The sequence below is a fragment of the Rhinoderma darwinii genome, unplaced genomic scaffold (genome assembly GCF_050947455.1).
Source record: "Rhinoderma darwinii isolate aRhiDar2 unplaced genomic scaffold, aRhiDar2.hap1 Scaffold_737, whole genome shotgun sequence".
Classification (NCBI taxonomy): domain Eukaryota; kingdom Metazoa; phylum Chordata; class Amphibia; order Anura; family Rhinodermatidae; genus Rhinoderma; species Rhinoderma darwinii.
In genome coordinates this window covers 175,933-195,658 of record NW_027464299.1, presented here as the reverse complement: position 1 = coordinate 195,658, position 19,726 = coordinate 175,933, and the positions used below count along the sequence as shown (strand labels likewise).

The 19,726-nt window shown below is 47.7% G+C and overlaps 13 non-coding genes and 1 pseudogene across 13 annotated transcripts; all 14 read left to right on the top strand.

The window, feature by feature from the left end:
• The first annotated feature begins 30 nt into the window (after positions 1-30).
• On the top strand, positions 31-221 carry LOC142729832 (U2 spliceosomal RNA). The gene has a single exon (XR_012878525.1). It is a non-coding gene; the product is annotated as a U2 spliceosomal RNA (small nuclear RNA).
• Positions 222-1,489: 1,268 nt separating this feature from the next.
• On the top strand, positions 1,490-1,680 carry LOC142729831 (U2 spliceosomal RNA). Its single transcript, XR_012878524.1, has one exon. It is a non-coding gene; the product is annotated as a U2 spliceosomal RNA (small nuclear RNA).
• A 1,287-nt stretch (positions 1,681-2,967) lies between these two features.
• On the top strand, positions 2,968-3,158 carry LOC142729829 (U2 spliceosomal RNA). The gene has a single exon (XR_012878523.1). It is a non-coding gene; the product is annotated as a U2 spliceosomal RNA (small nuclear RNA).
• Positions 3,159-4,453: 1,295 nt separating this feature from the next.
• Positions 4,454-4,644, top strand: LOC142729828 (U2 spliceosomal RNA). The gene has a single exon (XR_012878522.1). It is a non-coding gene; the product is annotated as a U2 spliceosomal RNA (small nuclear RNA).
• Positions 4,645-5,940: 1,296 nt separating this feature from the next.
• LOC142729827 (U2 spliceosomal RNA) lies at positions 5,941-6,131 on the top strand. The gene has a single exon (XR_012878521.1). It is a non-coding gene; the product is annotated as a U2 spliceosomal RNA (small nuclear RNA).
• Positions 6,132-7,435: 1,304 nt separating this feature from the next.
• Positions 7,436-7,626, top strand: LOC142729826 (U2 spliceosomal RNA). Its single transcript, XR_012878520.1, has one exon. It is a non-coding gene; the product is annotated as a U2 spliceosomal RNA (small nuclear RNA).
• A 1,292-nt stretch (positions 7,627-8,918) lies between these two features.
• LOC142729988 (U2 spliceosomal RNA) lies at positions 8,919-9,095 on the top strand (annotated as a pseudogene).
• Positions 9,096-10,387: 1,292 nt separating this feature from the next.
• Positions 10,388-10,578, top strand: LOC142729825 (U2 spliceosomal RNA). The gene has a single exon (XR_012878519.1). It is a non-coding gene; the product is annotated as a U2 spliceosomal RNA (small nuclear RNA).
• Positions 10,579-11,866: 1,288 nt separating this feature from the next.
• Positions 11,867-12,057, top strand: LOC142729823 (U2 spliceosomal RNA). Its single transcript, XR_012878517.1, has one exon. It is a non-coding gene; the product is annotated as a U2 spliceosomal RNA (small nuclear RNA).
• A 1,288-nt stretch (positions 12,058-13,345) lies between these two features.
• LOC142729822 (U2 spliceosomal RNA) lies at positions 13,346-13,536 on the top strand. Its single transcript, XR_012878516.1, has one exon. It is a non-coding gene; the product is annotated as a U2 spliceosomal RNA (small nuclear RNA).
• Positions 13,537-14,828: 1,292 nt separating this feature from the next.
• Positions 14,829-15,019, top strand: LOC142729821 (U2 spliceosomal RNA). Its single transcript, XR_012878515.1, has one exon. It is a non-coding gene; the product is annotated as a U2 spliceosomal RNA (small nuclear RNA).
• Positions 15,020-16,319: 1,300 nt separating this feature from the next.
• Positions 16,320-16,510, top strand: LOC142729820 (U2 spliceosomal RNA). The gene has a single exon (XR_012878514.1). It is a non-coding gene; the product is annotated as a U2 spliceosomal RNA (small nuclear RNA).
• A 1,276-nt stretch (positions 16,511-17,786) lies between these two features.
• LOC142729818 (U2 spliceosomal RNA) lies at positions 17,787-17,977 on the top strand. Its single transcript, XR_012878513.1, has one exon. It is a non-coding gene; the product is annotated as a U2 spliceosomal RNA (small nuclear RNA).
• A 1,276-nt stretch (positions 17,978-19,253) lies between these two features.
• LOC142729817 (U2 spliceosomal RNA) lies at positions 19,254-19,444 on the top strand. The gene has a single exon (XR_012878512.1). It is a non-coding gene; the product is annotated as a U2 spliceosomal RNA (small nuclear RNA).
• Positions 19,445-19,726: the final 282 nt, after the last annotated feature.

Genomic DNA, 19,726 nt, shown 5'->3' with positions numbered 1-19,726 from the left:
GGCTCGGGCAACGCGCGGCCCGTTCGGGTTATCGCTTCTCGGCCTTTTGGCTAAGATCAAGTGTAGTATCTGTTCTTATCAGTTTAATATCTGATACGTCCCCTATCTGGGGACCATATATTAAATGGATTTTTAGAACAGGGAGATGGAAATAGAGCTTGCTCTGTCCACTCCACGCATTGACCTGGTATTGCAGTATTTCCAGGACCGGTGCACCCTTTCCTTATGTGTTGACTAAAAGCAGATTCCAAAAGTGTTTTTTGTCTTTGCTATTGTTTCTGTCTTTCTGAAGGGATCTCCCCTTTTAATCCCATTATTTCAACACCTGTTGGACAATGCATGAGTGATAATGAGCTCATTGATTAAATGCAATTAATGAATAGATTGCCACCTCTTGTTGTGTGTCGTCTGTGTTTCTGTGTTTCCGGCATTTCACATTGGAACACCTCATTCACCTTCCTTGTCTTCTCTCCGCCCTCCCTTTTAGGTAAGTTAAAGAGCTGCACCTGAGCCAGCCACTGATTGATTGATTGATTGATTGATTGATTGATGCAGCACAACAGTCAAATAGTGGAGTGGAGTAGGGGAACAGCAAACAGCCAATAAAGCAGCCCGCCCGCTCGCCTGCCCGCCACAATGGACCTACCTGTGTACACTAGATGGATGTGATGGAATGTACTGTCGTCCCTACATTTCAAGAAGAAGTAAGAATTGCAGTTGCAACAAAGCCTTGCTTGCCTACAAAGAGAGCAGCAATTTGGATTTGTTACTATGTTACCTAGAAGAATAACAAACTGTGCAAGGATGGAGGTTGTAGGAGCAAGGAGAAGTTGTCTGTAAAGTTGGTGGATGCCTATTTTCCATTTTGCAGTCCCTTGTCTCCCTCTTGTGGCCTCCTGGAGGCAACTAGCTGTGCAAAAAAAAGACAGCCTGGCGGCCGGCTGTTGCAGTGTTGCCCTCTCAGGCAACACTGAGTGACTGACTGAGCCTCACCGTCTTATATAAAGTTCAGACGGAACTTTGCACGTGTCATAGTGGAGCCCTCAGGATTCCAGAGCCAGCTTTCTGACATCATAATGGGGCCTCAGAGATAAAAGCCTGGGCCCAGGCAGTGTTGGTCAGTGCTGCTCAGCAGGCAGCACTGGACTGGACTGGATTACAGCTGATACAAGGTGTGAAGGAACAAGGGGTGGCTGTGGGCATGCACTTGCTGCCGCTGCCAGTGTTTATCTGCATGGCAGCAGGGCATTTGGGCGTTGCCAGGAAGGCGTTTTTATGTAGATTCCTCCTCTTTCAGCACTGCATTGTGGTGCAAGCAAAAGAAGCAAATCCTGTCTGGCTTCCTCTCCGGCCTTTATTCATCTCCCGTGTAGCTGTGAGTGTGTGAGCCTGCAGGGCCCCATGGAATTGCCTAGAAGTAGGCTGAATCGCTGCAAGGGCTGAACAGCAGTATCGGGCAGGCTCGGGCAACGCGCGGCCCGTTCGGGTTATCGCTTCTCGGCCTTTTGGCTAAGATCAAGTGTAGTATCTGTTCTTATCAGTTTAATATCTGATACGTCCCCTATCTGGGGACCATATATTAAATGGATTTTTAGAACAGGGAGATGGAAATAGAGCTTGCTCTGTCCACTCCACGCATTGACCTGGTATTGCAGTATTTCCAGGACCGGTGCACCCTTTCCTTATGTGTTGACTAAAAGCAGATTCCAAAAGTGTTTTTTGTCTTTGCTATTGTTTCTGTCTTTCTGAAGGGATCTCCCCTTTTAATCCCATTATTTCAACACCTGTTGGACAATGCATGAGTGATAATGAGCTCATTGATTAAATGCAATTAATGAATAGATTGCCACCTCTTGTTGTGTGTCGTCTGTGTTTCTGTGTTTCCGGCATTTCACATTGGAACACCTCATTCACCTTCCTTGTCTTCTCTCCGCCCTCCCTTTTAGGTAAGTTAAAGAGCTGCACCTGAGCCAGCCACTGATTGATTGATTGATTGATTGATTGATTGATTGATTGATTGATTGATTGATTGATGCAGCACAACAGTCAAATAGTGGAGTGGAGTAGGGGAACAGCAAACAGCCAATAAAGCAGCCCGCCCGCTCGCCTGCCCGCCACAATGGACCTACCTGTGTACACTAGATGGATGTGATGGAATGTACTGTCGTCCCTACATTTCAAGAAGAAGTAAGAATTGCAGTTGCAACAAAGCCTTGCTTGCCTACAAAGAGAGCAGCAATTTGGATTTGTTACTATGTTACCTAGAAGAATAACAAACTGTGCAAGGATGGAGGTTGTAGGAGCAAGGAGAAGTTGTCTGTAAAGTTGGTGGATGCCTATTTTCCATTTTGCAGTCCCTTGTCTCCCTCTTGTGGCCTCCTGGAGGCAACTAGCTGTGCAAATAAAGACAGCCTGGCGGCCGGCTGTTGCAGTGTTGCCCTCTCAGGCAACACTGAGTGACTGACTGAGCCTCACCGTCTTATATAAAGTTCAGACGGAACTTTGCACGTGTCATAGTGGAGCCCTCAGGATTCCAGAGCCAGCTTTCTGACATCATAATGGGGCCTCAGAGATAAAAGCCTGGGCCCAGGCAGTGTTGGTCAGTGCTGCTCAGCAGGCAGCACTGGACTGGACTGGATTACAGCTGATACAAGGTGTGAAGGAACAAGGGGTGGCTGTGGGCATGCACTTGCTGCCGCTGCCAGTGTTTATCTGCATGGCAGCAGGGCATTTGGGCGTTGCCAGGAAGGCGTTTTTATGTAGATTCCTCCTCTTTCAGCACTGCATTGTGGTGCAAGCAAAAGAAGCAAATCCTGTCTGGCTTCCTCTCCGGCCTTTATTCACCTCCCGTGTAGCTGTGAGTGTGTGAGCCTGCAGGGCCCGAATTGCCTAGAAGTAGGCTGAATCGCTGCAAGGGCTGAACAGCAGTATCGGGCAGGCTCGGGCAACGCGCGGCCCGTTCGGGTTATCGCTTCTCGGCCTTTTGGCTAAGATCAAGTGTAGTATCTGTTCTTATCAGTTTAATATCTGATACGTCCCCTATCTGGGGACCATATATTAAATGGATTTTTAGAACAGGGAGATGGAAATAGAGCTTGCTCTGTCCACTCCACGCATTGACCTGGTATTGCAGTATTTCCAGGACCGGTGCACCCTTTCCTTATGTGTTGACTAAAAGCAGATTCCAAAAGTGTTTTTTGTCTTTGCTATTGTTTCTGTCTTTCTGAAGGGATCTCCCCTTTTAATCCCATTATTTCAACACCTGTTGGACAATGCATGAGTGATAATGAGCTCATTGATTAAATGCAATTAATGAATAGATTGCCACCTCTTGTTGTGTGTCGTCTGTGTTTCTGTGTTTCCGGCATTTCACATTGGAACACCTCATTCACCTTCCTTGTCTTCTCTCCGCCCTCCCTTTTAGGTAAGTTAAAGAGCTGCACCTGAGCCAGCCACTGATTGATTGATTGATTGATTGATTGATTGATTGATTGATTGATTGATTGATTGATTGATGCAGCACAACAGTCAAATAGTGGAGTGGAGTAGGGGAACAGCAAACAGCCAATAAAGCAGCCCGCCCGCTCGCCTGCCCGCCACAATGGACCTACCTGTGTACACTAGATGGATGTGATGGAATGTACTGTCGTCCCTACATTTCAAGAAGAAGTAAGAATTGCAGTTGCAACAAAGCCTTGCTTGCCTACAAAGAGAGCAGCAATTTGGATTTGTTACTATGTTACCTAGAAGAATAACAAACTGTGCAAGGATGGAGGTTGTAGGAGCAAGGAGAAGTTGTCTGTAAAGTTGGTGGATGCCTATTTTCCATTTTGCAGTCCCTTGTCTCCCTCTTGTGGCCTCCTGGAGGCAACTAGCTGTGCAAATAAAGACAGCCTGGCGGCCGGCTGTTGCAGTGTTGCCCTCTCAGGCAACACTGAGTGACTGACTGAGCCTCACCGTCTTATATAAAGTTCAGACGGAACTTTGCACGTGTCATAGTGGAGCCCTCAGGATTCCAGAGCCAGCTTTCTGACATCATAATGGGGCCTCAGAGATAAAAGCCTGGGCCCAGGCAGTGTTGGTCAGTGCTGCTCAGCAGGCAGCACTGGACTGGACTGGATTACAGCTGATACAAGGTGTGAAGGAACAAGGGGTGGCTGTGGGCATGCACTTGCTGCCGCTGCCAGTGTTTATCTGCATGGCAGCAGGGCATTTGGGCGTTGCCAGGAAGGCGTTTTTATGTAGATTCCTCCTCTTTCAGCACTGCATTGTGGTGCAAGCAAAAGAAGCAAATCCTGTCTGGCTTCCTCTCCGGCCTTTATTCACCTCCCGTGTAGCTGTGAGTGTGTGAGCCTGCAGGGCCCCATGGAATTGCCTAGAAGTAGGCTGAATCGCTGCAAGGGCTGAACAGCAGTATCGGGCAGGCTCGGGCAACGCGCGGCCCGTTCGGGTTATCGCTTCTCGGCCTTTTGGCTAAGATCAAGTGTAGTATCTGTTCTTATCAGTTTAATATCTGATACGTCCCCTATCTGGGGACCATATATTAAATGGATTTTTAGAACAGGGAGATGGAAATAGAGCTTGCTCTGTCCACTCCACGCATTGACCTGGTATTGCAGTATTTCCAGGACCGGTGCACCCTTTCCTTATGTGTTGACTAAAAGCAGATTCCAAAAGTGTTTTTTGTCTTTGCTATTGTTTCTGTCTTTCTGAAGGGATCTCCCCTTTTAATCCCATTATTTCAACACCTGTTGGACAATGCATGAGTGATAATGAGCTCATTGATTAAATGCAATTAATGAATAGATTGCCACCTCTTGTTGTGTGTCGTCTGTGTTTCTGTGTTTCCGGCATTTCACATTGGAACACCTCATTCACCTTCCTTGTCTTCTCTCCGCCCTCCCTTTTAGGTAAGTTAAAGAGCTGCACCTGAGCCAGCCACTGATTGATTGATTGATTGATTGATTGATTGATTGATTGATTGATTGATTGATTGATTGATGCAGCACAACAGTCAAATAGTGGAGTGGAGTAGGGGAACAGCAAACAGCCAATAAAGCAGCCCGCCCGCTCGCCTGCCCGCCACAATGGACCTACCTGTGTACACTAGATGGATGTGATGGAATGTACTGTCGTCCCTACATTTCAAGAAGAAGTAAGAATTGCAGTTGCAACAAAGCCTTGCTTGCCTACAAAGAGAGCAGCAATTTGGATTTGTTACTATGTTACCTAGAAGAATAACAAACTGTGCAAGGATGGAGGTTGTAGGAGCAAGGAGAAGTTGTCTGTAAAGTTGGTGGATGCCTATTTTCCATTTTGCAGTCCCTTGTCTCCCTCTTGTGGCCTCCTGGAGGCAACTAGCTGTGCAAAAAAAAGACAGCCTGGCGGCCGGCTGTTGCAGTGTTGCCCTCTCAGGCAACACTGAGTGACTGACTGAGCCTCACCGTCTTATATAAAGTTCAGACGGAACTTTGCACGTGTCATAGTGGAGCCCTCAGGATTCCAGAGCCAGCTTTCTGACATCATAATGGGGCCTCAGAGATAAAAGCCTGGGCCCAGGCAGTGTTGGTCAGTGCTGCTCAGCAGGCAGCACTGGACTGGACTGGATTACAGCTGATACAAGGTGTGAAGGAACAAGGGGTGGCTGTGGGCATGCACTTGCTGCCGCTGCCAGTGTTTATCTGCATGGCAGCAGGGCATTTGGGCGTTGCCAGGAAGGCGTTTTTATGTAGATTCCTCCTCTTTCAGCACTGCATTGTGGTGCAAGCAAAAGAAGCAAATCCTGTCTGGCTTCCTCTCCGGCCTTTATTCACCTCCCGTGTAGCTGTGAGTGTGTGAGCCTGCAGGGCCCCATGGAATTGCCTAGAAGTAGGCTGAATCGCTGCAAGGGCTGAACAGCAGTATCGGGCAGGCTCGGGCAACGCGCGGCCCGTTCGGGTTATCGCTTCTCGGCCTTTTGGCTAAGATCAAGTGTAGTATCTGTTCTTATCAGTTTAATATCTGATACGTCCCCTATCTGGGGACCATATATTAAATGGATTTTTAGAACAGGGAGATGGAAATAGAGCTTGCTCTGTCCACTCCACGCATTGACCTGGTATTGCAGTATTTCCAGGACCGGTGCACCCTTTCCTTATGTGTTGACTAAAAGCAGATTCCAAAAGTGTTTTTTGTCTTTGCTATTGTTTCTGTCTTTCTGAAGGGATCTCCCCTTTTAATCCCATTATTTCAACACCTGTTGGACAATGCATGAGTGATAATGAGCTCATTGATTAAATGCAATTAATGAATAGATTGCCACCTCTTGTTGTGTGTCGTCTGTGTTTCTGTGTTTCCGGCATTTCACATTGGAACACCTCATTCACCTTCCTTGTCTTCTCTCCGCCCTCCCTTTTAGGTAAGTTAAAGAGCTGCACCTGAGCCAGCCACTGATTGATTGATTGATTGATTGATTGATTGATTGATTGATTGATTGATTGATTGATTGATTGATTGATGCAGCACAACAGTCAAATAGTGGAGTGGAGTAGGGGAACAGCAAACAGCCAATAAAGCAGCCCGCCCGCTCGCCTGCCCGCCACAATGGACCTACCTGTGTACACTAGATGGATGTGATGGAATGTACTGTCGTCCCTACATTTCAAGAAGAAGTAAGAATTGCAGTTGCAACAAAGCCTTGCTTGCCTACAAAGAGAGCAGCAATTTGGATTTGTTACTATGTTACCTAGAAGAATAACAAACTGTGCAAGGATGGAGGTTGTAGGAGCAAGGAGAAGTTGTCTGTAAAGTTGGTGGATGCCTATTTTCCATTTTGCAGTCCCTTGTCTCCCTCTTGTGGCCTCCTGGAGGCAACTAGCTGTGCAAAAAAAAGACAGCCTGGCGGCCGGCTGTTGCAGTGTTGCCCTCTCAGGCAACACTGAGTGACTGACTGAGCCTCACCGTCTTATATAAAGTTCAGACGGAACTTTGCACGTGTCATAGTGGAGCCCTCAGGATTCCAGAGCCAGCTTTCTGACATCATAATGGGGCCTCAGAGATAAAAGCCTGGGCCCAGGCAGTGTTGGTCAGTGCTGCTCAGCAGGCAGCACTGGACTGGACTGGATTACAGCTGATACAAGGTGTGAAGGAACAAGGGGTGGCTGTGGGCATGCACTTGCTGCCGCTGCCAGTGTTTATCTGCATGGCAGCAGGGCATTTGGGCGTTGCCAGGAAGGCGTTTTTATGTAGATTCCTCCTCTTTCAGCACTGCATTGTGGTGCAAGCAAAAGAAGCAAATCCTGTCTGGCTTCCTCTCCGGCCTTTATTCACCTCCCGTGTAGCTGTGAGTGTGTGAGCCTGCAGGGCCCCATGGAATTGCCTAGAAGTAGGCTGAATCGCTGCAAGGGCTGAACAGCAGTATCGGGCAGGCTCGGGCAACGCGCGGCCCGTTCGGGTTATCGCTTCTCGGCCTTTTGGCTAAGATCAAGTGTAGTATCTGTTCTTATCAGTTTAATATCTGATACGTCCCCTATCTGGGGACCATATATTAAATGGATTTTTAGAACAGGGAGATGGAAATAGAGCTTGCTCTGTCCACTCCACGCATTGACCTGGTATTGCAGTATTTCCAGGACCGGTGCACCCTTTCCTTATGTGTTGACTAAAAGCAGATTCCAAAAGTGTTTTTTGTCTTTGCTATTGTTTCTGTCTTTCTGAAGGGATCTCCCCTTTTAATCCCATTATTTCAACACCTGTTGGACAATGCATGAGTGATAATGAGCTCATTGATTAAATGCAATTAATGAATAGATTGCCACCTCTTGTTGTGTGTCGTCTGTGTTTCTGTGTTTCCGGCATTTCACATTGGAACACCTCATTCACCTTCCTTGTCTTCTCTCCGCCCTCCCTTTTAGGTAAGTTAAAGAGCTGCACCTGAGCCAGCCACTGATTGATTGATTGATTGATTGATTGATTGATTGATTGATTGATTGATTGATTGATGCAGCACAACAGTCAAATAGTGGAGTGGAGTAGGGGAACAGCAAACAGCCAATAAAGCAGCCCGCCCGCTCGCCTGCCCGCCACAATGGACCTACCTGTGTACACTAGATGGATGTGATGGAATGTACTGTCGTCCCTACATTTCAAGAAGAAGTAAGAATTGCAGTTGCAACAAAGCCTTGCTTGCCTACAAAGAGAGCAGCAATTTGGATTTGTTACTATGTTACCTAGAAGAATAACAAACTGTGCAAGGATGGAGGTTGTAGGAGCAAGGAGAAGTTGTCTGTAAAGTTGGTGGATGCCTATTTTCCATTTTGCAGTCCCTTGTCTCCCTCTTGTGGCCTCCTGGAGGCAACTAGCTGTGCAAAAAAAAGACAGCCTGGCGGCCGGCTGTTGCAGTGTTGCCCTCTCAGGCAACACTGAGTGACTGACTGAGCCTCACCGTCTTATATAAAGTTCAGACGGAACTTTGCACGTGTCATAGTGGAGCCCTCAGGATTCCAGAGCCAGCTTTCTGACATCATAATGGGGCCTCAGAGATAAAAGCCTGGGCCCAGGCAGTGTTGGTCAGTGCTGCTCAGCAGGCAGCACTGGACTGGACTGGATTACAGCTGATACAAGGTGTGAAGGAACAAGGGGTGGCTGTGGGCATGCACTTGCTGCCGCTGCCAGTGTTTATCTGCATGGCAGCAGGGCATTTGGGCGTTGCCAGGAAGGCGTTTTTATGTAGATTCCTCCTCTTTCAGCACTGCATTGTGGTGCAAGCAAAAGAAGCAAATCCTGTCTGGCTTCCTCTCCGGCCTTTATTCACCTCCCGTGTAGCTGTGAGTGTGTGAGCCTGCAGGGCCCCATGGAATTGCCTAGAAGTAGGCTGAATCGCTGCAAGGGCTGAACAGCAGTATCGGGCAGGCTCGGGCAACGCGCGGCCCGTTCGGGTTATCGCTTCTCGGCCTTTTGGCTAAGATCAAGTGTAGTATCTGTTCTTATCAGTTTAATATCTGATACGTCCCCTATCTGGGGACCATATATTAAATGGATTTTTAGAACAGGGAGATGGAAATAGAGCTTGCTCTGTCCACTCCACGTGCAGTATTTCCAGGACCGGTGCACCCTTTCCTTATGTGTTGACTAAAAGCAGATTCCAAAAGTGTTTTTTGTCTTTGCTATTGTTTCTGTCTTTCTGAAGGGATCTCCCCTTTTAATCCCATTATTTCAACACCTGTTGGACAATGCATGAGTGATAATGAGCTCATTGATTAAATGCAATTAATGAATAGATTGCCACCTCTTGTTGTGTGTCGTCTGTGTTTCTGTGTTTCCGGCATTTCACATTGGAACACCTCATTCACCTTCCTTGTCTTCTCTCCGCCCTCCCTTTTAGGTAAGTTAAAGAGCTGCACCTGAGCCAGCCACTGATTGATTGATTGATTGATTGATTGATTGATTGATTGATTGATTGATTGATTGATGCAGCACAACAGTCAAATAGTGGAGTGGAGTAGGGGAACAGCAAACAGCCAATAAAGCAGCCCGCCCGCTCGCCTGCCCGCCACAATGGACCTACCTGTGTACACTAGATGGATGTGATGGAATGTACTGTCGTCCCTACATTTCAAGAAGAAGTAAGAATTGCAGTTGCAACAAAGCCTTGCTTGCCTACAAAGAGAGCAGCAATTTGGATTTGTTACTATGTTACCTAGAAGAATAACAAACTGTGCAAGGATGGAGGTTGTAGGAGCAAGGAGAAGTTGTCTGTAAAGTTGGTGGATGCCTATTTTCCATTTTGCAGTCCCTTGTCTCCCTCTTGTGGCCTCCTGGAGGCAACTAGCTGTGCAAAAAAAAGACAGCCTGGCGGCCGGCTGTTGCAGTGTTGCCCTCTCAGGCAACACTGAGTGACTGACTGAGCCTCACCGTCTTATATAAAGTTCAGACGGAACTTTGCACGTGTCATAGTGGAGCCCTCAGGATTCCAGAGCCAGCTTTCTGACATCATAATGGGGCCTCAGAGATAAAAGCCTGGGCCCAGGCAGTGTTGGTCAGTGCTGCTCAGCAGGCAGCACTGGACTGGACTGGATTACAGCTGATACAAGGTGTGAAGGAACAAGGGGTGGCTGTGGGCATGCACTTGCTGCCGCTGCCAGTGTTTATCTGCATGGCAGCAGGGCATTTGGGCGTTGCCAGGAAGGCGTTTTTATGTAGATTCCTCCTCTTTCAGCACTGCATTGTGGTGCAAGCAAAAGAAGCAAATCCTGTCTGGCTTCCTCTCCGGCCTTTATTCACCTCCCGTGTAGCTGTGAGTGTGTGAGCCTGCAGGGCCCCATGGAATTGCCTAGAAGTAGGCTGAATCGCTGCAAGGGCTGAACAGCAGTATCGGGCAGGCTCGGGCAACGCGCGGCCCGTTCGGGTTATCGCTTCTCGGCCTTTTGGCTAAGATCAAGTGTAGTATCTGTTCTTATCAGTTTAATATCTGATACGTCCCCTATCTGGGGACCATATATTAAATGGATTTTTAGAACAGGGAGATGGAAATAGAGCTTGCTCTGTCCACTCCACGCATTGACCTGGTATTGCAGTATTTCCAGGACCGGTGCACCCTTTCCTTATGTGTTGACTAAAAGCAGATTCCAAAAGTGTTTTTTGTCTTTGCTATTGTTTCTGTCTTTCTGAAGGGATCTCCCCTTTTAATCCCATTATTTCAACACCTGTTGGACAATGCATGAGTGATAATGAGCTCATTGATTAAATGCAATTAATGAATAGATTGCCACCTCTTGTTGTGTGTCGTCTGTGTTTCTGTGTTTCCGGCATTTCACATTGGAACACCTCATTCACCTTCCTTGTCTTCTCTCCGCCCTCCCTTTTAGGTAAGTTAAAGAGCTGCACCTGAGCCAGCCACTGATTGATTGATTGATTGATTGATTGATTGATTGATTGATTGATTGATTGATGCAGCACAACAGTCAAATAGTGGAGTGGAGTAGGGGAACAGCAAACAGCCAATAAAGCAGCCCGCCCGCTCGCCTGCCCGCCACAATGGACCTACCTGTGTACACTAGATGGATGTGATGGAATGTACTGTCGTCCCTACATTTCAAGAAGAAGTAAGAATTGCAGTTGCAACAAAGCCTTGCTTGCCTACAAAGAGAGCAGCAATTTGGATTTGTTACTATGTTACCTAGAAGAATAACAAACTGTGCAAGGATGGAGGTTGTAGGAGCAAGGAGAAGTTGTCTGTAAAGTTGGTGGATGCCTATTTTCCATTTTGCAGTCCCTTGTCTCCCTCTTGTGGCCTCCTGGAGGCAACTAGCTGTGCAAAAAAAAGACAGCCTGGCGGCCGGCTGTTGCAGTGTTGCCCTCTCAGGCAACACTGAGTGACTGACTGAGCCTCACCGTCTTATATAAAGTTCAGACGGAACTTTGCACGTGTCATAGTGGAGCCCTCAGGATTCCAGAGCCAGCTTTCTGACATCATAATGGGGCCTCAGAGATAAAAGCCTGGGCCCAGGCAGTGTTGGTCAGTGCTGCTCAGCAGGCAGCACTGGACTGGACTGGATTACAGCTGATACAAGGTGTGAAGGAACAAGGGGTGGCTGTGGGCATGCACTTGCTGCCGCTGCCAGTGTTTATCTGCATGGCAGCAGGGCATTTGGGCGTTGCCAGGAAGGCGTTTTTATGTAGATTCCTCCTCTTTCAGCACTGCATTGTGGTGCAAGCAAAAGAAGCAAATCCTGTCTGGCTTCCTCTCCGGCCTTTATTCACCTCCCGTGTAGCTGTGAGTGTGTGAGCCTGCAGGGCCCCATGGAATTGCCTAGAAGTAGGCTGAATCGCTGCAAGGGCTGAACAGCAGTATCGGGCAGGCTCGGGCAACGCGCGGCCCGTTCGGGTTATCGCTTCTCGGCCTTTTGGCTAAGATCAAGTGTAGTATCTGTTCTTATCAGTTTAATATCTGATACGTCCCCTATCTGGGGACCATATATTAAATGGATTTTTAGAACAGGGAGATGGAAATAGAGCTTGCTCTGTCCACTCCACGCATTGACCTGGTATTGCAGTATTTCCAGGACCGGTGCACCCTTTCCTTATGTGTTGACTAAAAGCAGATTCCAAAAGTGTTTTTTGTCTTTGCTATTGTTTCTGTCTTTCTGAAGGGATCTCCCCTTTTAATCCCATTATTTCAACACCTGTTGGACAATGCATGAGTGATAATGAGCTCATTGATTAAATGCAATTAATGAATAGATTGCCACCTCTTGTTGTGTGTCGTCTGTGTTTCTGTGTTTCCGGCATTTCACATTGGAACACCTCATTCACCTTCCTTGTCTTCTCTCCGCCCTCCCTTTTAGGTAAGTTAAAGAGCTGCACCTGAGCCAGCCACTGATTGATTGATTGATTGATTGATTGATTGATTGATTGATTGATTGATTGATGCAGCACAACAGTCAAATAGTGGAGTGGAGTAGGGGAACAGCAAACAGCCAATAAAGCAGCCCGCCCGCTCGCCTGCCCGCCACAATGGACCTAACTGTGTACACTAGATGGATGTGATGGAATGTACTGTCGTCCCTACATTTCAAGAAGAAGTAAGAATTGCAGTTGCAACAAAGCCTTGCTTTCCTACAAAGAGAGCAGCAATTTGGATTTGTTACTATGTTACCTAGAAGAATAACAAACTGTGCAAGGATGGAGGTTGTAGGAGCAAGGAGAAGTTGTCTGTAAAGTTGGTGGATGCCTATTTTCCATTTTGCAGTCCCTTGTCTCCCTCTTGTGGCCTCCTGGAGGCAACTAGCTGTGCAAAAAAAAGACAGCCTGGCGGCCGGCTGTTGCAGTGTTGCCCTCTCAGGCAACACTGAGTGACTGACTGAGCCTCACCGTCTTATATAAAGTTCAGACGGAACTTTGCACGTGTCATAGTGGAGCCCTCAGGATTCCAGAGCCAGCTTTCTGACATCATAATGGGGCCTCAGAGATAAAAGCCTGGGCCCAGGCAGTGTTGGTCAGTGCTGCTCAGCAGGCAGCACTGGACTGGACTGGATTACAGCTGATACAAGGTGTGAAGGAACAAGGGGTGGCTGTGGGCATGCACTTGCTGCCGCTGCCAGTGTTTATCTGCATGGCAGCAGGGCATTTGGGCGTTGCCAGGAAGGCGTTTTTATGTAGATTCCTCCTCTTTCAGCACTGCATTGTGGTGCAAGCAAAAGAAGCAAATCCTGTCTGGCTTCCTCTCCGGCCTTTATTCACCTCCCGTGTAGCTGTGAGTGTGTGAGCCTGCAGGGCCCCATGGAATTGCCTAGAAGTAGGCTGAATCGCTGCAAGGGCTGAACAGCAGTATCGGGCAGGCTCGGGCAACGCGCGGCCCGTTCGGGTTATCGCTTCTCGGCCTTTTGGCTAAGATCAAGTGTAGTATCTGTTCTTATCAGTTTAATATCTGATACGTCCCCTATCTGGGGACCATATATTAAATGGATTTTTAGAACAGGGAGATGGAAATAGAGCTTGCTCTGTCCACTCCACGCATTGACCTGGTATTGCAGTATTTCCAGGACCGGTGCACCCTTTCCTTATGTGTTGACTAAAAGCAGATTCCAAAAGTGTTTTTTGTCTTTGCTATTGTTTCTGTCTTTCTGAAGGGATCTCCCCTTTTAATCCCATTATTTCAACACCTGTTGGACAATGCATGAGTGATAATGAGCTCATTGATTAAATGCAATTAATGAATAGATTGCCACCTCTTGTTGTGTGTCGTCTGTGTTTCTGTGTTTCCGGCATTTCACATTGGAACACCTCATTCACCTTCCTTGTCTTCTCTCCGCCCTCCCTTTTAGGTAAGTTAAAGAGCTGCACCTGAGCCAGCCACTGATTGATTGATTGATTGATTGATTGATTGATTGATTGATTGATTGATTGATTGATGCAGCACAACAGTCAAATAGTGGAGTGGAGTAGGGGAACAGCAAACAGCCAATAAAGCAGCCCGCCCGCTCGCCTGCCCGCCACAATGGACCTACCTGTGTACACTAGATGGATGTGATGGAATGTACTGTCGTCCCTACATTTCAAGAAGAAGTAAGAATTGCAGTTGCAACAAAGCCTTGCTTGCCTACAAAGAGAGCAGCAATTTGGATTTGTTACTATGTTACCTAGAAGAATAACAAACTGTGCAAGGATGGAGGTTGTAGGAGCAAGGAGAAGTTGTCTGTAAAGTTGGTGGATGCCTATTTTCCATTTTGCAGTCCCTTGTCTCCCTCTTGTGGCCTCCTGGAGGCAACTAGCTGTGCAAAAAAAAGACAGCCTGGCGGCCGGCTGTTGCAGTGTTGCCCTCTCAGGCAACACTGAGTGACTGACTGAGCCTCACCGTCTTATATAAAGTTCAGACGGAACTTTGCACGTGTCATAGTGGAGCCCTCAGGATTCCAGAGCCAGCTTTCTGACATCATAATGGGGCCTCAGAGATAAAAGCCTGGGCCCAGGCAGTGTTGGTCAGTGCTGCTCAGCAGGCAGCACTGGACTGGACTGGATTACAGCTGATACAAGGTGTGAAGGAACAAGGGGTGGCTGTGGGCATGCACTTGCTGCCGCTGCCAGTGTTTATCTGCATGGCAGCAGGGCATTTGGGCGTTGCCAGGAAGGCGTTTTTATGTAGATTCCTCCTCTTTCAGCACTGCATTGTGGTGCAAGCAAAAGAAGCAAATCCTGTCTGGCTTCCTCTCCGGCCTTTATTCACCTCCCGTGTAGCTGTGAGTGTGTGAGCCTGCAGGGCCCCATGGAATTGCCTAGAAGTAGGCTGAATCGCTGCAAGGGCTGAACAGCAGTATCGGGCAGGCTCGGGCAACGCGCGGCCCGTTCGGGTTATCGCTTCTCGGCCTTTTGGCTAAGATCAAGTGTAGTATCTGTTCTTATCAGTTTAATATCTGATACGTCCCCTATCTGGGGACCATATATTAAATGGATTTTTAGAACAGGGAGATGGAAATAGAGCTTGCTCTGTCCACTCCACGCATTGACCTGGTATTGCAGTATTTCCAGGACCGGTGCACCCTTTCCTTATGTGTTGACTAAAAGCAGATTCCAAAAGTGTTTTTTGTCTTTGCTATTGTTTCTGTCTTTCTGAAGGGATCTCCCCTTTTAATCCCATTATTTCAACACCTGTTGGACAATGCATGAGTGATAATGAGCTCATTGATTAAATGCAATTAATGAATAGATTGCCACCTCTTGTTGTGTGTCGTCTGTGTTTCTGTGTTTCCGGCATTTCACATTGGAACACCTCATTCACCTTCCTTGTCTTCTCTCCGCCCTCCCTTTTAGGTAAGTTAAAGAGCTGCACCTGAGCCAGCCACTGATTGATTGATTGATTGATTGATTGATTGATTGATTGATTGATTGATTGATTGATTGATTGATGCAGCACAACAGTCAAATAGTGGAGTGGAGTAGGGGAACAGCAAACAGCCAATAAAGCAGCCCGCCCGCTCGCCTGCCCGCCACAATGGACCTACCTGTGTACACTAGATGGATGTGATGGAATGTACTGTCGTCCCTACATTTCAAGAAGAAGTAAGAATTGCAGTTGCAACAAAGCCTTGCTTGCCTACAAAGAGAGCAGCAATTTGGATTTGTTACTATGTTACCTAGAAGAATAACAAACTGTGCAAGGATGGAGGTTGTAGGAGCAAGGAGAAGTTGTCTGTAAAGTTGGTGGATGCCTATTTTCCATTTTGCAGTCCCTTGTCTCCCTCTTGTGGCCTCCTGGAGGCAACTAGCTGTGCAAAAAAAAGACAGCCTGGCGGCCGGCTGTTGCAGTGTTGCCCTCTCAGGCAACACTGAGTGACTGACTGAGCCTCACCGTCTTATATAAAGTTCAGACGGAACTTTGCACGTGTCATAGTGGAGCCCTCAGGATTCCAGAGCCAGCTTTCTGACATCATAATGGGGCCTCAGAGATAAAAGCCTGGGCCCAGGCAGTGTTGGTCAGTGCTGCTCAGCAGGCAGCACTGGACTGGACTGGATTACAGCTGATACAAGGTGTGAAGGAACAAGGGGTGGCTGTGGGCATGCACTTGCTGCCGCTGCCAGTGTTTATCTGCATGGCAGCAGGGCATTTGGGCGTTGCCAGGAAGGCGTTTTTATGTAGATTCCTCCTCTTTCAGCACTGCATTGTGGTGCAAGCAAAAGAAGCAAATCCTGTCTGGCTTCCTCTCCGGCCTTTATTCACCTCCCGTGTAGCTGTGAGTGTGTGAGCCTGCAGGGCCCCATGGAATTGCCTAGAAGTAGGCTGAATCGCTGCAAGGGCTGAACAGCAGTATCGGGCAGGCTCGGGCAACGCGCGGCCCGTTCGGGTTATCGCTTCTCGGCCTTTTGGCTAAGATCAAGTGTAGTATCTGTTCTTATCAGTTTAATATCTGATACGTCCCCTATCTGGGGACCATATATTAAATGGATTTTTAGAACAGGGAGATGGAAATAGAGCTTGCTCTGTCCACTCCACGCATTGACCTGGTATTGCAGTATTTCCAGGACCGGTGCACCCTTTCCTTATGTGTTGACTAAAAGCAGATTCCAAAAGTGTTTTTTGTCTTTGCTATTGTTTCTGTCTTTCTGAAGGGATCTCCCCTTTTAATCCCATTATTTCAACACCTGTTGGACAATGCATGAGTGATAATGAGCTCATTGATTAAATGCAATTAATGAATAGATTGCCACCTCTTGTTGTGTGTCGTCTGTGTTTCTGTGTTTCCGGCATTTCACATTGGAACACCTCATTCACCTTCCTTGTCTTCTCTCCGCCCTCCCTTTTAGGTAAGTTAAAGAGCTGCACCTGAGCCAGCCACTGATTGATTGATTGATTGATTGATTGATTGATTGATTGATGCAGCACAACAGTCAAATAGTGGAGTGGAGTAGGGGAACAGCAAACAGCCAATAAAGCAGCCCGCCCGCTCGCCTGCCCGCCACAATGGACCTACCTGTGTACACTAGATGGATGTGATGGAATGTACTGTCGTCCCTACATTTCAAGAAGAAGTAAGAATTGCAGTTGCAACAAAGCCTTGCTTGCCTACAAAGAGAGCAGCAATTTGGATTTGTTACTATGTTACCTAGAAGAATAACAAACTGTGCAAGGATGGAGGTTGTAGGAGCAAGGAGAAGTTGTCTGTAAAGTTGGTGGATGCCTATTTTCCATTTTGCAGTCCCTTGTCTCCCTCTTGTGGCCTCCTGGAGGCAACTAGCTGTGCAAAAAAAAGACAGCCTGGCGGCCGGCTGTTGCAGTGTTGCCCTCTCAGGCAACACTGAGTGACTGACTGAGCCTCACCGTCTTATATAAAGTTCAGACGGAACTTTGCACGTGTCATAGTGGAGCCCTCAGGATTCCAGAGCCAGCTTTCTGACATCATAATGGGGCCTCAGAGATAAAAGCCTGGGCCCAGGCAGTGTTGGTCAGTGCTGCTCAGCAGGCAGCACTGGACTGGACTGGATTACAGCTGATACAAGGTGTGAAGGAACAAGGGGTGGCTGTGGGCATGCACTTGCTGCCGCTGCCAGTGTTTATCTGCATGGCAGCAGGGCATTTGGGCGTTGCCAGGAAGGCGTTTTTATGTAGATTCCTCCTCTTTCAGCACTGCATTGTGGTGCAAGCAAAAGAAGCAAATCCTGTCTGGCTTCCTCTCCGGCCTTTATTCACCTCCCGTGTAGCTGTGAGTGTGTGAGCCTGCAGGGCCCCATGGAATTGCCTAGAAGTAGGCTGAATCGCTGCAAGGGCTGAACAGCAGTATCGGGCAGGCTCGGGCAACGCGCGGCCCGTTCGGGTTATCGCTTCTCGGCCTTTTGGCTAAGATCAAGTGTAGTATCTGTTCTTATCAGTTTAATATCTGATACGTCCCCTATCTGGGGACCATATATTAAATGGATTTTTAGAACAGGGAGATGGAAATAGAGCTTGCTCTGTCCACTCCACGCATTGACCTGGTATTGCAGTATTTCCAGGACCGGTGCACCCTTTCCTTATGTGTTGACTAAAAGCAGATTCCAAAAGTGTTTTTTGTCTTTGCTATTGTTTCTGTCTTTCTGAAGGGATCTCCCCTTTTAATCCCATTATTTCAACACCTGTTGGACAATGCATGAGTGATAATGAGCTCATTGATTAAATGCAATTAATGAATAGATTGCCACCTCTTGTTGTGTGTCGTCTGTGTTTCTGTGTTTCCGGCATTTCACATTGGAACACCTCATTCACCTTCCTTGTCTTCTCTCCGCCCTCCCTTTTAGGTAAGTTAAAGAGCTGCACCTGAGCCAGCCACTGATTGATTGATTGATTGATTGATTGATTGATTGATTGATGCAGCACAACAGTCAAATAGTGGAGTGGAGTAGGGGAACAGCAAACAGCCAATAAAGCAGCCCGCCCGCTCGCCTGCCCGCCACAATGGACCTACCTGTGTACACTAGATGGATGTGATGGAATGTACTGTCGTCCCTACATTTCAAGAAGAAGTAAGAATTGCAGTTGCAACAAAGCCTTGCTTGCCTACAAAGAGAGCAGCAATTTGGATTTGTTACTATGTTACCTAGAAGAATAACAAACTGTGCAAGGATGGAGGTTGTAGGAGCAAGGAGAAGTTGTCTGTAAAGTTGGTGGATGCCTATTTTCCATTTTGCAGTCCCTTGTCTCCCTCTTGTGGCCTCCTGGAGGCAACTAGCTGTGCAAAAAAAAGACAGCCTGGCGGCCGGCTGTTGCAGTGTTGCCCTCTCAGGCAACACTGAGTGACTGACTGAGCCTCACCGTCTTATATAAAGTTCAGACGGAACTTTGCACGTGTCATAGTGGAGCCCTCAGGATTCCAGAGCCAGCTTTCTGACATCATAATGGGGCCTCAGAGATAAAAGCCTGGGCCCAGGCAGTGTTGGTCAGTGCTGCTCAGCAGGCAGCACTGGACTGGACTGGATTACAGCTGATACAAGGTGTGAAGGAACAAGGGGTGGCTGTGGGCATGCACTTGCTGCCGCTGCCAGTGTTTATCTGCATGGCAGCAGGGCATTTGGGCGTTGCCAGGAAGGCGTTTTTATGTAGATTCCTCCTCTTTCAGCACTGCATTGTGGTGCAAGCAAAAGAAGCAAATCCTGTCTGGCTTCCTCTCCGGCCTTTATTCACCTCCCGTGTAGCTGTGAGTGTGTGAGCCTGCAGGGCCCCATGGAATTGCCTAGAAGTAGGCTGAATCGCTGCAAGGGCTGAACAGCAGTATCGGGCAGGCTCGGGCAACGCGCGGCCCGTTCGGGTTATCGCTTCTCGGCCTTTTGGCTAAGATCAAGTGTAGTATCTGTTCTTATCAGTTTAATATCTGATACGTCCCCTATCTGGGGACCATATATTAAATGGATTTTTAGAACAGGGAGATGGAAATAGAGCTTGCTCTGTCCACTCCACGCATTGACCTGGTATTGCAGTATTTCCAGGACCGGTGCACCCTTTCCTTATGTGTTGACTAAAAGCAGATTCCAAAAGTGTTTTTTGTCTTTGCTATTGTTTCTGTCTTTCTGAAGGGATCTCCCCTTTTAATCCCATTATTTCAACACCTGTTGGACAATGCATGAGTGATAATGAGCTCATTGATTAAATGCAATTAATGAATAGATTGCCACCTCTTGTTGTGTGTCGTCTGTGTTTCTGTGTTTCCGGCATTTCACATTGGAACACCTCATTCACCTTCCTTGTCTTCTCTCCGCCCTCCCTTTTAGGTAAGTTAAAGAGCTG